This window comes from Pan paniscus, chromosome 10 (assembly GCF_029289425.2).
Source record: "Pan paniscus chromosome 10, NHGRI_mPanPan1-v2.0_pri, whole genome shotgun sequence".
Lineage (NCBI taxonomy): Eukaryota > Metazoa > Chordata > Mammalia > Primates > Hominidae > Pan > Pan paniscus.
The window spans coordinates 134839882-134855697 of NC_073259.2; the positions used below are offsets into that span (position 1 = coordinate 134839882).

Sequence of the window (15816 nt, forward strand, 5' to 3'; positions counted from 1 at the left end):
ATCTTTGGAGAAGAGTGGGATGAAACTTGGGAGGCATCTGAGTTACACTGATTTTTTTTTTCTTTTTACCATATAAACATGAAGCTTTGGAGACAGAAAGGGTGAAGCTTGATTCTTAAATGCAAGAGGTGGGCAACCCCATGGGTGAGATATTTTCACATTCATGTAAGCACGGCTTTCAGATGTGAGCTCACCTGTGGATGAAGCCCCTTAGTCCTCAATCTTCCTCTGCATCAGGCTGTCTTTATCTTGTCTGCAGTGCTTCAGTCAAGGTGATCAATGACCTCCACGTGTTTATTCTGCAGCTGTGGCCGACACTGTTTCAATTAACACAACAGCCATTTTCACCACCTTCTCCTTTGTCCTCTCCCACTAAAATACCTGCAAAGCCAGGCACTCACTTTACCAAACTTCCTTCTAACAAGAGGTGGCCATGTGACCCAGTGCTGGCCGATGAGGTCTTAGACAGTCATTTGAGATTTCTGGGAAAACTCTTGCCTCCTTAACAAAAGGAAAAATATGATAGGAAGCTTCCCTCTTCTTTCTGCCATGAAAAGGCTGTGATGGCGAAAGCTGTGCAGCCATCTTGTGAACATGATTTGCTAAGCAGGAGAATGAAAAATCAACATTGGAGGGTGGCAGACATGGATTGTACAAAGGGCCCCTGTTTTTGGTTTCATTGTTAAACCAATGCATCAATCTAGAATCACCTACTCACAGTTTTCTCTACTAGGAGATACTTAGGTGCCTTGACTGTGTGAGCCATTATTTAGCAATTTCTGTTACTTGTATATAGAAATGTCAGAATCATTATAGCACCGAATATTTGGTTCTTCACTAAACCCCTGAGATATACATGATAGGGATATGGTAACAGTGACTTACCTTCTGAGTAGACAATGAGACATATATGAGTAAAACAGAAAGTGATAGAAGAGAACACACAGTGGCCACATCTGTCCAGCTCATTTGTTCAATTTTCTACATAATTTATCCCCAAAGTACTGAATCTGGAAACTTTGAGTTCTACTTTAACCATTTAAAGTTTCCCCATATGTTAGATTTGGAAACTGATCATTAGGGAGTTAAAGTAACTTTCTCAAGGTCACCAAATCAATAAAAGGTGGAGCTGGATTTCTAAACAAAATCTTCACCTCCTAAGTAGCTGCTTCTGAGCCCCATGCATTATTGCTGTCAATTAACCTAATCAATACTTAGTGTCTAAGTTACTTAATCTCTTAATTTTATTTCTTATTCTCTATATCAGGAACAAGCCAGAATACAGCATTTATTGTTTCATTAATTTTTTCATTCATATTGCCATTCTTTTATCCAATCTTCTTTGAGAGTTTACCAGATAGTTACTACTTTTTCTTGATCTTACTGGTGAGAACATTGAGGCTCAAAAGGATTAAATCATTGCCCCAGGGTCACACAGTCTATACGTAGCAAAGCAGGAATTTGAATGCTGATCGTTCACCTGTGAAACTGTCCCTGTAAACTTTAGAAAATGAACCAGGGAAGAAGGAAGGCGGGGAAAGGGAACTGAACCCAGCTTGCAGCACGCTTAGCATTCACCATGAGGGAAGCCTGCTCTCTGACCTGCTTCCTCATAGCTGTTTGGTGCTGATTGCCTCAGAATCACACAGAACCTGTTCCAAGATTAGAGTTCCATGTAACTGCTCTGTAATTAACAACTTGAACATTGGAAAATATTGTCCACTTGGGATACTGTGCTAGTCCATTTTCATGCTGCTGATAAAGACATACCCGAGACTGAGTAATTTATACAGGAAAAAGGGTTTAATGGACTTACAGTTCCATGTGGCTGGGGAGGCCTCACAATCATGGCAGAAGGCAAGGAGGAGCAAGTCATATCTTCCATGGATGGCAGCAGGCAAAGAGAGAGCTCGTGCAGGAAAACTCCCCTTTTTAAAACTGTCAGATCTCATGAGACTTATTTGCTATCATGAGAACAGTATGGAAAAGTCCTGCCCCCATTATTCAATTACCTCCTACCAGGTCCCTCCCACAATACATGGGAATTCAAGACAAGATTTGGGTGGGGACACAGCCAAATCATATCAGATACCCTTTCAATCTGGTATACCAGTGAAACTACTAACTCAGCTGGTCTGAAGGACCCTGCAAGAAACTGACTTACCAAAGAATGCAGTTTCCATGTCCTGATGGTTTATCCCTCCTATCCTAACCAATCAATGACCCCAATCTTCCAGCCCCTCAACCTCCATGAACAGCTCCAGCCCAGAAACCCTTGCAGAGATGGAAAAAAGAGTATCCTTCCATCTCCTCACTTGGTGCCCTGCAATTATTAAACTCTTTCTCTGCTGCAAACCCTGCTGTCTCAGTGTATTGATAAGTTACTATGCAGCAGGTATACACATCTGTTGGTCCTTTAACATGTATTCCATTATTTGTTCATTCACTCATGTTTTTGTTCTTTCATCCAACATTCCTTGAGAGTTTACCAGATGGTACTATTTTTCTCAATTTACTCGTGAGAAAATTGAGGCTCAGAGAGGTCAAATAATTGTCTTAGGGTTACACAGCCCATGAGCAGCAGAGCAGAAATTCAAACTCTCAACTGTTTGCCTGGATAGTCACAGCCTCTCTGTTTTACTGCCTTGCCTCACCTGCAGGTGCAGTGGGCATGGCAGCCTGCTGTGTTCCTCTCCAGGTCCCAGGGAACAGCTCTGCAATGGGGTTATGCTGGGTACCTGTTTATTCAAAGACGAAATGTTTCATGAGGGTGTTGGGCTTACCCGGGGCTACACAGGAAGTCACTATCTAAATCACGTACATCCTGTGTTAGTCCCAGTGCCCATCAGTCCTTTTCTGATCACCACTCAAACTGGCTTGAGTGAGAAAGGAATTTATTAATTTGTTGATAAGTCCAGGAATACACGAGTTCCAGGTGTAGCTGGAACCAGTAGCTGAAGCATTTTTCTCAAGACCTGCTTTCTCTGTCTCCCTGCTCTGCTTTCACTTGTGCTGGCTTTTCTTTCAGGCAGACTCTCTTCAACTGGTAACCCCTGACAGACACATGCTCTTGTCCTCGCAGAAGGCAGAAGATGTCCCTTCTCTACTCTTGCCAGCAGTTTCAGTGAAAGTCCTGCACCCGACTTCCTGCCCAGATAGAGTCTTGCATCCATCTGATATGGTTTGAATAACTCTCCCCTCTAAGTCTCATGTTGAAATGTGACTCTTGCCTTGTGGAAGGTGTTTAGGTCATGGGAGCAGACGTCTCATGAATAGGTCTGTGTCTTCCCCATGGTAATGAGTGCTAATGAGTTCACATGAGAGCTGGTCATTTAAAAGAGTGTGGCGCCTCCCCTCTCTGTCTCTTGCTCCTGCTCTTGCCATCTGATATGCCAGCACCCTCTTTGCCTTACATCATGATTCTAAGCTTCCTGAAACCCCACCAGGAGCAGATGTTAGCAGCAGGCTTCTCATAGAGCCTGCAGAAATGTGAGCCAAACTAAACCTCTCTTCTTTATAAATAACCTAGTCTCAAGTATTTCTTAATAGCAATTCAAGAACTGACTAACACACCATCCCTGAATCAGTCACTGTGGACAGAAAATGGAATGTTCTGATTGTTCAGGCCTGGATTATGTGCCCTTCCTGAGCATGTGGTGGAATCTGGAAGGACTGTGAGTGCAGCTATGATAGGAGTAGAAAAAAAAGGACTCCAGGTCAGCAAAACAGCAAACATCCCCAGTGTCAATGCAGGTGCACCACACACTGTTGATAAATGAGCATTCTTCAGGAAGAGAGCCATAGGTGAGGGCCCTGTAACCATGCTGGACACACAGTAAATGTCAGAAACTGCTAAATGCAGTGCATCTAAACAAAAAAGGGCTCTGTTAGTACTATATCTGGAAAAGCTTTATTCAAAAAGAAGACAATGCCTTGGAAAGCAAACTTCCTAATCATGCTGGACATTTCAAGGATGCATTTGCACTTTAAAAATGTGGTTGAGAAGATATGCTTGCAAACTTGAAACTTGCTTTCATAGTCTAGTTAAAGAGAAAAGTTGTTCACTAGACACTTGTTGATAAAGGGAAGTCGTATTTTATTCAAGGTTATTGCAATAAGGGAGAGAGACTGAACTCAACTCTGAATACAACAAGGACAAGGGAGGATGTTTAGCAAACTAGCTGAATAAGGAGATCAGTGGATGGAAAAATAGGCATCAAGTGGAAAGGGGTGTTTGATAAACTGACCTAGAAAGATTCTTGCTAAGGGCAGACCAAAGATTTGGATGTCAAGGGCAGAAAAAGAAACATTTTATGATAAATAAAATTGATGGGTGGTTCTCAATACGCTGATTTAGCAGGCTGAAGACATGAAGGTCTTCAAGGTCAAAGCTTAGTTAAGGACAAAGATCAAAGAAATCAAACTAAAGTGTGGTCAAGAAAGCAGTCTTCGTCAGTAAACAACAGAATCCTGGCCTTAGCAGAAAGTCTGTTTTTCCTGGTTCCTCCACCCTCATGATTTTGAGTTTTTAAGAGTTATTTTCTTTTCTTATTCTTTTGTATTTTTGTTTTGTAGAGATGGGGGTCTTTCCATGTTGCCCAGGCTCATCTTAAACTCCTAGGCTCAAGCGATCAATCTGCCTCAGCCTCCCAAAGTGCTAGGATTACAGGCATGAGCCACCGTACCCAGCCAGGGCAAGTATATTTTCAACTAGTGCGGGGACAACAGTTCCCTTGTGGTGTAGAAAAGCTTCCTGGCCATAAAGCTGGGCAAACAATTAGAAAAACATTTAAGTGATGATTTAATATAAATAAGAATATTATAAGTTGAGGGCTTGATATTCCCCTATTAAGCATTATTAGTCAGAAATTGCACTGGATATATGTGCAATCTATTTTACTGAGGAAAAATATATGTAGACTATAGACTTGCTAGTGTAATTAACAGCATCCTTCTAGTGAATTTTAAAGCATCCAATTTACTCAGATTGTAGTTTTCATCTCCCTACACTTGCTAATCAGTCTGTCAAGCATAATAGCCATTTTGGGATGGAAGTATTTAATCCTGTGTGAATGGGCTTATCAGTATGCCTTAGGAAGACAATATATGACTTCCTGGCAAAGAAATGGCTGCAATTAGGCAGTGACTATGAAGTGTACTTGTCATTATGGTTTTAAAAATCATACCAGGCTAACCTTGTGGTAGAGGAACTCACAAGGTACAACTGAAGGTTCAAAATATGATTACATTTGGTGACTGGGAGCATTCTTGACTCTTGACTCAAGGGTGTGGTTCTGAAATCTCTGAGTCCATCCCTGATGCAAAAAGATCAGCTTTAGCATCTGGCTCAATGGATACTGGGGAAATGTGTAGCTAACACAGGACCCAAATTCTTGGGGAGGGTCATGCCACCATTAGCTTTACAACCCACTTGTGAGTGTGCCGATGTTGGAAACTTGAATCTCCTCATTACTTGGGGACCTAACTTCTTGTATCCCACATCACTGTAACAGTGAGAGAAATCTAACACAGCTGAATCAATCTTGTTTCTAACCTCACTAGCTAACTGCCTTTGATCATTACTATATGTAAAACAAGCTAATGATGGGAGGAAATTAGTTTATAGTTTAAAGCAAGGATGATAATAGCCACTTTCAAAAACTCATCCCTGAGGAGATAAAGAGGGCCATACACATAAATAACCATGGTATGTTAAATGTTTATAGGAGCATTGTGACCTGACCAAGGACAAAGAAGCTTCACAACCCCCTTAGGCTCCTGCCAATGCCTTGATGTCTGCGGTCACCTGTTACCCTCTGATCTCAGGCCCCTCCTTGATTCCCCTTCACCCAAATAAAAAGAAGCTTGGAAGTCATGCCTTTTAAGATGGTCCTTCAGGACATTAGTATGCCAGCTTCTCAGTTTGCTGGCTTTCTGAAATAAACGAGCTTTTCTAGCCCCAGTGATAGAGGCAGGAGGCAGAGAAATCCTAGGCAGACAAGGGTGGGTCCCTGGTAAAACCCCACCTTCAAGCAAAAGACAGTTTAAAGCCTGAAGGCCAAGCTACAAATCAAATCCACTCACCGGGTTGAGAACCTGTCTTCCTGTTTGACACACTTTCCTTTAATTCCCACCCTTCACCTATTTTACATATACCTACCCTTCCCTAATTGCTTTTACACTGTGCCCACCTTTGAGTGCTACCTTTGTTTTAATCTTTTTTGCATATTCACAAATCAATCAGCATGCACTTCCTTATCCTGTGCCTATTAAAGCCCCAGACTCAGCCACACTGAGAGAGACCACCTGACTTCAGGAAAGAGATGATCCCACCTTCCCATCCTCTCTCTGCTGAGAGCTGTTTTGTTGCCCAATAAAATTCTCTGCTCTCATCACCCTTCAGTTGTCAGCATGACCTCATTCTTCTTGGACACAGGACAAGAGCCTGGGAGCCATCAAAGGCAGGTACCCAGGAAGGATGTAACACTGGCCCTCTTCCCTTGCTGGCACTGGTGGAGAGCAGTCACCCCACATGATAGAAGCAGCGGCAGGGCCAAGCCAGCCCCAGAGCCACACCAGTCCCAGAGTCATGGGCCGGAGTGGGGCAAGAGGCTGGCTGAGCTGCTAACACACTACTGCCCATTGGGCTGTGGATGGTGGAACTAAAAGAGTTAATTAGCACACTGTAACACCCCGTCTGGGGCTTCAGGGTCATTGGCACCCCTGCTTGGGCCCTGCAGCATTCCCCTTGCGGTGACATGCCTGGTCTGGCCGCAGGCCCCGCACAGAGTTTGCTCCTGTGTCAGCCCTCAAAGGGGCTGATCAGACCCTGCACTCACTCACACACGTGCTCCCTCCTGCCAGGGGCTGAGTGTGGCTGGCGGAGTAGACAGGGCGCCCCTTGCTGTGAGTCCAGCAAAGGGGCCAAGAACAATTCTGCATCACCAACACCTTGTCTCTCAACTTATTGACTATTGTACAGCAAGCAGTGTGAGCTTTGGATTCAACAACATGAGTAAAGGCAAATGTATTCAGAGTAGGATTAAGTCACTTCGCTTCTTGTGTTCAGACTTGAGATTTTTCTCTCCCTAATTATATATTTATTTTTTCTTTTTGTTTTTTTCTTTCTGTGAGATGGAGTTTTGCTTTTATTTATTTATTTATTTTGTTTGTTTGTTTTTTGTTGTTGTGGTTGAGACAGAGTTTCGCCCTTGTCTCCCAGGCTGGAGTGCAATGGCATGATCTCTGCTCACCGCAACCTCTGCCTCCTGGGTTCAAGTCATTCTCCTGCCTCAGCCTACCATGTAGCTGGGTTTACAAGCGTGCACCAACACGCCTGGCTAATTTTTATATTTTTAGTAGAGACAGGGTTTCACCATGTTGGCCAGGCTGATCTTGAACTCCTGACCTCAAGTGATCTGCCCACCTCAGCCTCCCAAAGTGCTAGGATTACATGTGTGAGCCACCATGCCTGGCCTCTCTCCCTAATTATCAAGGAGCCATAACTAATAATAATTTTGCATAGAAGCAGAATGTCTGGAGCTCCTGATCTCCCTGTAAATATAAAATCTAAGTTACTTTGCCCTGAATTTGGGAAATATCTGTCAGAATTATACTGTGACTCAGAATCACATGGCAGATAAAATGGACATGATTTTTTGAGTTAGAGTTTAATGGTCTAGGGGAAAATGTCAAAGTCAAAATATTACAGACTATTTTAGGGCTACTTCAATCTGAAAAACAATCTTCAAAATCTGAATATTCTTTTTTAACCTGAATCTGAAAATCAGAGTTTAGCCTAAGCTGGAGAATTATAGAGACCTGAAATGTCATTCTGTTCCCAAGAGGAAACAGCAATAATTTTGAGACTCTAGAGTGAGGAAGAAAATTGTTTTCATCCACTTTTGATTGGTTGTGGTTTCATGTTGAGAACAGTTTTAACAAACAGGAAATCTGTCAGATTGCTTAGTGATATCGGTCATACACGAGATGCATGTGTTCTCTGTTAATTCTCACCACTTCAGGGCAGTGAGAAAATGCAAATGGTGGAATCCCACCCAAGTCAGTCTCTGCTGATTCTCTATTCTTTTTTGTTTGTTTGTTTTTTGTCTTTTTTTTTTTTTTTTTGAGACAGAGTCTTGCTTCATCACCCAGGCCAGAGGGCAATGGCACAATCTCAGCTCACTGCAACCTCCACCTCCTAGGTTCAAGTGATTCTCCTGCCTCAGCCTCCTGAATAGCTGGTATTACAGGCGTGCACCACCACGCCAGGCTTATTTGTATATTTGTATTCTTAGTAGACACTGGGTTTCACCATGTTGGGCAGGCTGGTTTCGAACTCCTCACCTCAAGTGATTCACCTGCCTCGGCCTCCCAAAGTGCTGGGATTATAGGCGTAAGCCACCACGCCAGGCTGATTCTCTATTCTTCCATGAAAGCAAAAACTCAGATCTGGCTATTTTTCAGAGGCATCATGGCTTAATGAAAAGTACATGGACTTTGGTGTTACAGCTAGTGGTTAATCCTGGTTCTGCTACTTAACGAAGTGTGAGAACTTGGGCGAGTTACTGAACATTTCAGAGCCCAGTTTATCATAGGAACTTGGGCAATACTGATGTCTCTTTTAGAGAGTTGCAGCTGTGTTGAAGTGAATAACACTGTCAAGGGACAGGGTTGGCATCAAGTAAATTACTCAAAACAGTACTACTTTAAAAACACAATCTTGACAGGGGAAATAGCTCCTAGTCTTATATTTAAATAAGTGATAGGGATTAATTTTGTTTAATTTATGCAAGTAGCTCATGAAGTATAATTTTCTAAATCATAAAATTATGACTCTAAAAATATATAAAATTAAACCTGTATAAATTTTCTTTTAATTACTACTTAGAGAACCAGTAACATGGTAGGACTGGTTTAAAGAACATTTTTAAAGCCTAATATATAAAAGCAACATTAATATATGATGTATGAGTTATATACAAAAACTGGCTAATATTCAATATGACATATTTTGGGGGGTGTTATCTGTTCCATCAAATAGAAGTAATTTGTATCTCTACCAGGACAAAAACAACCTTACTATGTCTGGGATGCTTATTCAATAGTATCAATGATGAGTTCACTTCCTAGCTGATTTTGCACATGGCATTTGGCAGGAGGGTTCAGTTCTTAACTGGCTTTTGATAGGAGTATGTATTTGTTGTTGTTGTTGTTGTTGTTGTTGTTGTTTGTTTTGTTTTGGTTACATGGGTTTGAGTGTCTTGCTGAAATACGGCTAGATTTTCCTAGAGTAAGTGATGAGAGAGAACAACGCCTTTTATTTTCATGACTTAGCCTAAAAGCCATATGTAGTAGTTTGTTTTCATACTGCTAATAAAGACATACCTGAGACCAGCTAATTTACAAAAGAGAGAAGTTTAATTGGACTTACATTTCCACATGGCTGGGGAAGCCTCACAATCATGGCAGAAGGCAAGGAGGAGCAAGTCACGTCTTACCTGCATGGCAGCAGGCAAAGAGAAAGAGAGCTTGTTCAGGGGAACTCCTCTTTATAAAACGGTCAGATCTCGTGACACTTACTCACTATCAGGAGAACAGCATGGGAAAAATTTCCCCCCATGATTCAATTATCTCCCACTGCATCTCTCCCACAACACATGGGAATTCAAGATGAGATTTGGGTGGGAACACAGCCAAACCATATCACCATATATTATTACTTCTGTTTGTAAATTACTTCTGTGAGTAACTCATTTGGACTCTCACTCACTGAGAGGGGAAATAGACTTAACATGATAAGGGAGGGTTTGTTAAAGAAAAATTTGTGGACATATTTTAAAGGCACCTACCTAACAAACAACCTCAGAACCTCAGTGGTTTGAAACAATAAGGTTTATTTCTTACTCATGCTATAGGTTCTTCAGTGATCAGTAGAGAGGTTCTGTTCATTATGATCAGATGCACAGGACAAATGAAAACCACTGTATTGAATACTATAGATCACTCTGGAAGAAGGAAAACAAGCTTTGGAGAGTCTTCAGCCAGCAGTTAAAGACCCCCATCTAAATACCACATTATTAGAATAAATAACGAAAATCACATAATCATCTCAGTATACCCAGAAAAAGCATTTAACAAAATCCAACACCTTTTCATATACATTTAAAAAAAAACACTCAATAAATTGGAAATAGAAGGTAAAGGACATCTACAAAAAACTCCACAGCTGTCATTATAGTTAATAGTAAAAGACTGAGTGATTTTCTCTTAAGATCAGGAATAAGACATGAATGTCTACTCTTATAACTTCTATTCAAAATTTTCCTGAAATTATCCAAGATAATTAGGCCAGAAAAATAAATAAATAGCATCCAGTTTGGAAATAAAGAAGTAAGTCTATTTATATTCAAACATGATATGACCTTGTGTATGGAACATCTTAAGAAATCCACTTAAAACCTATTATAACTAATAATTAGTTGGACAAAGTTTCAAGATACAAGATCAATATACAAAAATAAATTGAAATTCTATATGCTAAAAGTGAGCAATCCAAAAATGATTTTAAGAAAATATGTAATTCTATTTATAATAGCACTCAGAAATAATATGATATTTAGGAATAAATTCTTAAAAGGAAGTGCAAAACCTATGCATGTAGCACTAGAAAACACTGTTGAAAAGAATTAAAGAAGATTTAAATAAATGGAAAAAAATTCATGATTGTGGATTGGAAGACAATATTGTTCAGATGGCAGTACTCCTCAAATTGATCTATAGATTCAGTGTGGTCCCTATCAAAATTCTGGCTGGATTTGTTGTATAAATTGAGAAGCCTATCATAAAATTCATATTGAAACACAGGGGATTTAGAACATCCAAAACAGTTGTGAAAAATAACACATTTTGAAGACTCACACTTTCCAATGTCAGACATTACCCGGGCACAATAATTAAAGAGTGTGGTATTGGTATAAAAAAATGACGCACAGACCAGTGGAATAGACTTGAGAGCCGTAAAACGTACCGTTACATTTATAGTCAATTGATATTCAACAAAAATTCCAGACAGTTGAATGAGGAAAAAAATAGGAAAAATAGTCTTTTCCACAACTGCTGCTGACAAGTATGTTTTGGATCCCTTCCTTACACCACACACAAAAATTAACTCCAAATGATCCACAGACCTCAATTAAAGAGTTAAAATTGTAATACTCTTAGATGAAAGTACAGGATTAAATTTTTGTTGCCTGGGTTAGGCAAAGCTGTCTTAGAGACAACACTGAAAGTACAAACAACAAAATATTTTGTTACTACCTGTCTTCCTGATGTGCGTCTAGTCTAGGCTGTTTTTCTTGTTATTGTTACTGAGACGAGAAGTCTTCTTCCGACCGAAGGTTCTTCTCAATCGAAGGGTTCGTGGTCTCACGGGCTTCAAGGAATGAAGCGGCGAGTGTTACAGCTCGATTAGGGAGTGTGCTGCGGCAAGATTTATTAAAGCGAAAGTGAAAGGAAAGCTTCCACGTGGGGGAAGGGGACCCGGAAGGGTTGCTGTTTCTGGCTTGGGTATCTTATGCTTACATCCCCTTATGACCCCTGCCCTCTTCCTTTTTCTGTCCTATAGAATCAGCTTATTTTCTATCTGCTTGTGGGTTGGCGGGCCTAGTTGGTTAAAAACATCAGGCTGAAGCTAGAGCTTAAACTCCCTATATGATTGGTTCAAGTTTCAACCACTTAGCTTGCAGCTATGAGTCATTTTGGCTTAGGGGAAAGCCCCCTTTGATTGGTTGAAGTTTCCATCCCTTAGCTTTCAACTATGACTCATTTTGGCTTAGGGGAAAGTCCCCTTAGGGAAGTCCCTATTGACCAGGGAAGTCCAGCCAACTCAGCCACTTAGTCCCTCATTACAACTCTTCCCATTTAACTGAATGAACCACTCCTTTTAAAAAAAATCACCACTTTTTTTTTTTTTTTTCTTAGAGACGGAGTCTCGTTCTGTTGCCCAGGTTGGAATGCAGTGGCGCTACCTTGGCTCATTGCAACCTCCGCCTCCCGGGTTCGTGCCATTCTTCTGCCTCAGCCTCCTGAGTAGCTGGGATTACAGGCGCTGGCTAATGTTTGTATTTTTAGTAGAGATGGGGTTTCACCATGTTGGTCAGGCTGATCTCAACCTCCTGACCTCGTGATCCACCCGCCTCGGCCTCCCAAAGTGCTGGGATTACAGGTGTGGGATTACACCGCACCTGGCCTAAAAATCACCACATATTTTAAAGCACTATTTGTCTCAGGGCATTGTGGGATTTCAGTGATGAACTGGATTTAGCTTTTAGGTTGAACAGGAAACGTCAATAGACTTTTCGGTTTTCATGTCAGTGCAGATCTCGCAAAATAAAAATAAATGTGTCATTGGCTCTAAGGGCAGGGCCTGGCTCTTTCCCATACACTAGTCCAGGCTATTCTGTAAATGGTTAACACATCTCCAGGAGGAGATTGCCACCCCAGAAACACCAATTCTGTTAAATACTGAAAGCAAATCTCACACTTGGGTTCTTGAGATCCCATAGAGTGTGGCTTTGCCATTCTAATCTCCTGGGGAGAGGGGAGATGTGGCAGGAAGAGACCACTGCACAGAAGACTCCTAGGCTGATAAGAATGTGTGAAGATGACCTGCAGATGAATATGCAAAGGAGAGTGTTGAGACCACCAGCAGAGGACTAAATTAGAAGAAGCAATCTGGAAGGGTGCAGGCACTGGTTTGGCTGCCATGAGTCTGAAATCCATACAGGAATTCAGAGGGGAGACACATGCTGCTAGAGAGACCAATTCAGGGCTAGAGAGAGGCAGAAGTGAATCTTCAAAGACAAGAGCTAAATTTTCAGCTGTAAGGAAGGAAAGAGATATTATACTAAGGTGCCTTGATTCTGATGGTCATAGATAAGTCATTCATTCATTCATTCATTCATTCATTCATTCATCTGTTCATTCATGCAGATTGTGGTGGTGGCACACAGGAGTTTAGTTTCAGACATATTAATTTAAAGATGCATATTAGATATCTAACTGGAGACAGGTATTGGTAGTTGGATGAAGGAATCTTGAAGTAGGAAGAAATATTCAGGCTGAAGATATGAACTCTGTGATTTTTATTCTTATGCTTTTAAACTATTAATATATACCTTTTTCTGAAATCAATGAATTTCCCCAAGCAACTCCGGACAGATGTCTGGGGCCTCATTTATTTATTGGTTTCATAAATCTGAGCCCTCTTTGATTTAGCGTTATACAGCCAGCCCATCCCGGGCCTGATCTTTGCCATCCTAATCATGAACTAAGCCCCTGCCATGTAATTGTGTGTCTACTCCTCTGCCTCCGGGGATTGTAAGTACAGTGTTCTTCTTTATGCATCAAGATGTTATTGCTGAGTTGTGAATCATGCAATTGCCAGGAGGGTCTCTGATCCCAGCTGCAACTTCTCCATTGAAGACTAGCACGCCCTACAGGGGGTTCAGAATAAAGGGAACCTCTTGACCACCCCTGAGAGCCCAGCCAACCAGCAACCCCAATGCATGAATATATGGCCATGACCTCAGTAGTGATTGCTCTCTCTTGGATAGGCCAGTTTGTCTTCTAGAAAGTTAAAATTCTTCAGTTAAAAAGGCTCATGTGGAGCAAACTTGTAAAGACAAGAGGGGGGAATGTTTCACATTCTGATAATCTGTTTTTGAAAGTAATTTGAGGGTCCTTATATAACTCTGCTTCTTTTATGTTCCCATTGGATGTGCAACTATGTCATACACGAGGCTGGGGACACCGAATGAATGAATGGAAAGTCAGTGAATAAATGACTGGGTTCTACGTAGACTCTGCCCCACCTGGGATCCAGTGTCTCACTGAGCAGCTGGTGAAACCTGATGCCTCCACTTCATACCTCTGTGACCTCCCTACTCCCCAGTTGCCTCTTCTAGCGGTAGGCATGATAGACTTTCACTTGCTGGCCTCATTAATTCCAAAGATGACCTTGTGACTATGTCTGGCCAATGGTTTGCTAGCAAAAGCCAACCATCCCTCTTCTGGACTTGAGCATTTAAATCCCAGTGTCAAAACTTCCAGAGCTCTTCTTTCCCTTCAAGTCCAAAACCAAATAATCTAAATTTAGAATGGCATGTATAGTATGTATTACTTATGTAAAAATGGTGCAAAAAAGGGCGCATAACCATGTAATTGCTTGTAGATATATAGGATATTCTAAGGAAAATCAATAATAAACAGTAACATCTCGATCAAAATATCCCAACGCCAGTCCCAGATAAACGCATAAACATTTACCTCTAGAGCCCCAAATAATAGTTTCCCAGATGTGACTGCCTGCTCACTGTGTATATTGACAGAGGTTGTTGCAGTATTTCTTTTTTTTTTTTTTTTCCGAGATGGAGTCTTGCTCTGCTGCCCAGGCTGGAGTGCAGTGGTGCGATCTCGGCTCACTGCAACCTCCACCTCCCAGGCTCAAGTAATTATCCTGCCCCAGCCTCCCAAGTAGCTGGGATTTCAGGCACGTTCCACCATGCCCAGCTAATTATTTTTGTATTTTTAGTAGAGATGGGGTTTCACCATATTGGCCAATCTAGTCTTGAACTCCTGACCTTGTGATCCGCCTGCCTTGGCATCCCAAAGTGCCTGGCTGCAGTATTTCTTAAGTCAACCAGAATGAGCTCATCTTTTTTATGGGGAGACTTAAATAGAAATAACCTGCATTTATGATGTGTCCATGTGATTCTAGGTAAGAGTTTTCATCCAGGGTGGTGGGTAATAAGAATAAATGGAGATGGACTATCCTTAAAAGTTGTATTGGCTAGGTGCGGTGGCTCATGCCTGTAATCCCAGCACTTTGGGAGGCCAAGGTGGGTGCAATCATGAGGTCAAGAGATCAAGATCATCCTGGAACATGGTGAAACCCCGTCTCCACTAAAAATACAAAAATTAGCCAGACATGGTGCCAGATGCCTGTAGTCCCAGCTACTCGGGAGGCTGAGGCAGGACAATTGCTTGAATCCAGGAGGCGGAGGTTGCAGTGAGCTGAGATCATGCCACTGCACTCCAGCCTGGGCAACAGAGCGAGACTCCAACTCAAAAAAAAAAAAATTGTATTTAAGGAGCAGTGTAAGAAGACGTGTGTGCTGTCCTATGCTGGAGACAATCCTGGGATGTTTTCAGACAGACAGGGCAAAAAACAAACAAACTAAAAAAAAGATGTTTGGCAAGTGTTTAGTGTCTCTGGTTGTGCCATAATAATGTTGATGAAATCAAATAAGCGGCACACGAGGGAGAGTTGTTTTTGTGAGGAACTGTTGTAGATTTGGCAACTGAGAAAGTACAGGTGCTGAAAGCATCTGTTCATTTTCAATCATTATTATTGTTCACTCCCAGATATGCTGGCTATGTAAAAATATAAAGTCACTTCTACCAGTCATAAGAAAGATCGTATCGATAGAGGTGGGAGACAGCCAAATGTGGCCCAGGTCATTGTGCACAGGGAGCTTGCCTAAAGATGCCCACAGTGAAAAATTTCATCCCTGAACCTATGCACAGAAAGGGAATAAAGCAATGTGGAGTGGCTCAGACTAAGGGCCCACCTGCCCACTGGGAGAAGTGAGGCGAGCCCCTGTAAATTCACGCCTTATGCAGTGGGAGGAGCTTGGCCTCTTCAGCTCATGTGTGGTGGCCTGGTGTTCAATCTGTGAGGTGGGAGCTTGTTGGCAGGGACGCCCTTTTTTTTGCTGAGAGCTTTCTTTTAATACATTTTGCCTTCCTCACATT

At 41.7% G+C, this 15816-nt stretch overlaps 1 protein-coding gene across 1 annotated transcript in view; it reads right to left on the minus strand.

Annotated features, from left to right (window-relative positions):
- The window catches only part of LOC130540691 (uncharacterized), a 44828-nt gene extending 32301 nt beyond the window's left edge, over window positions 1-12527 (minus strand). Inside the window, exon 1 of the mRNA XM_057299567.2 lies at window positions 11320-12527. The gene's annotated coding sequence lies outside the window, so the exon portion shown is untranslated. The remainder of the gene's footprint in view (window positions 1-11319) is intronic.
- Window positions 12528-15816: the final 3289 nt, after the last annotated feature.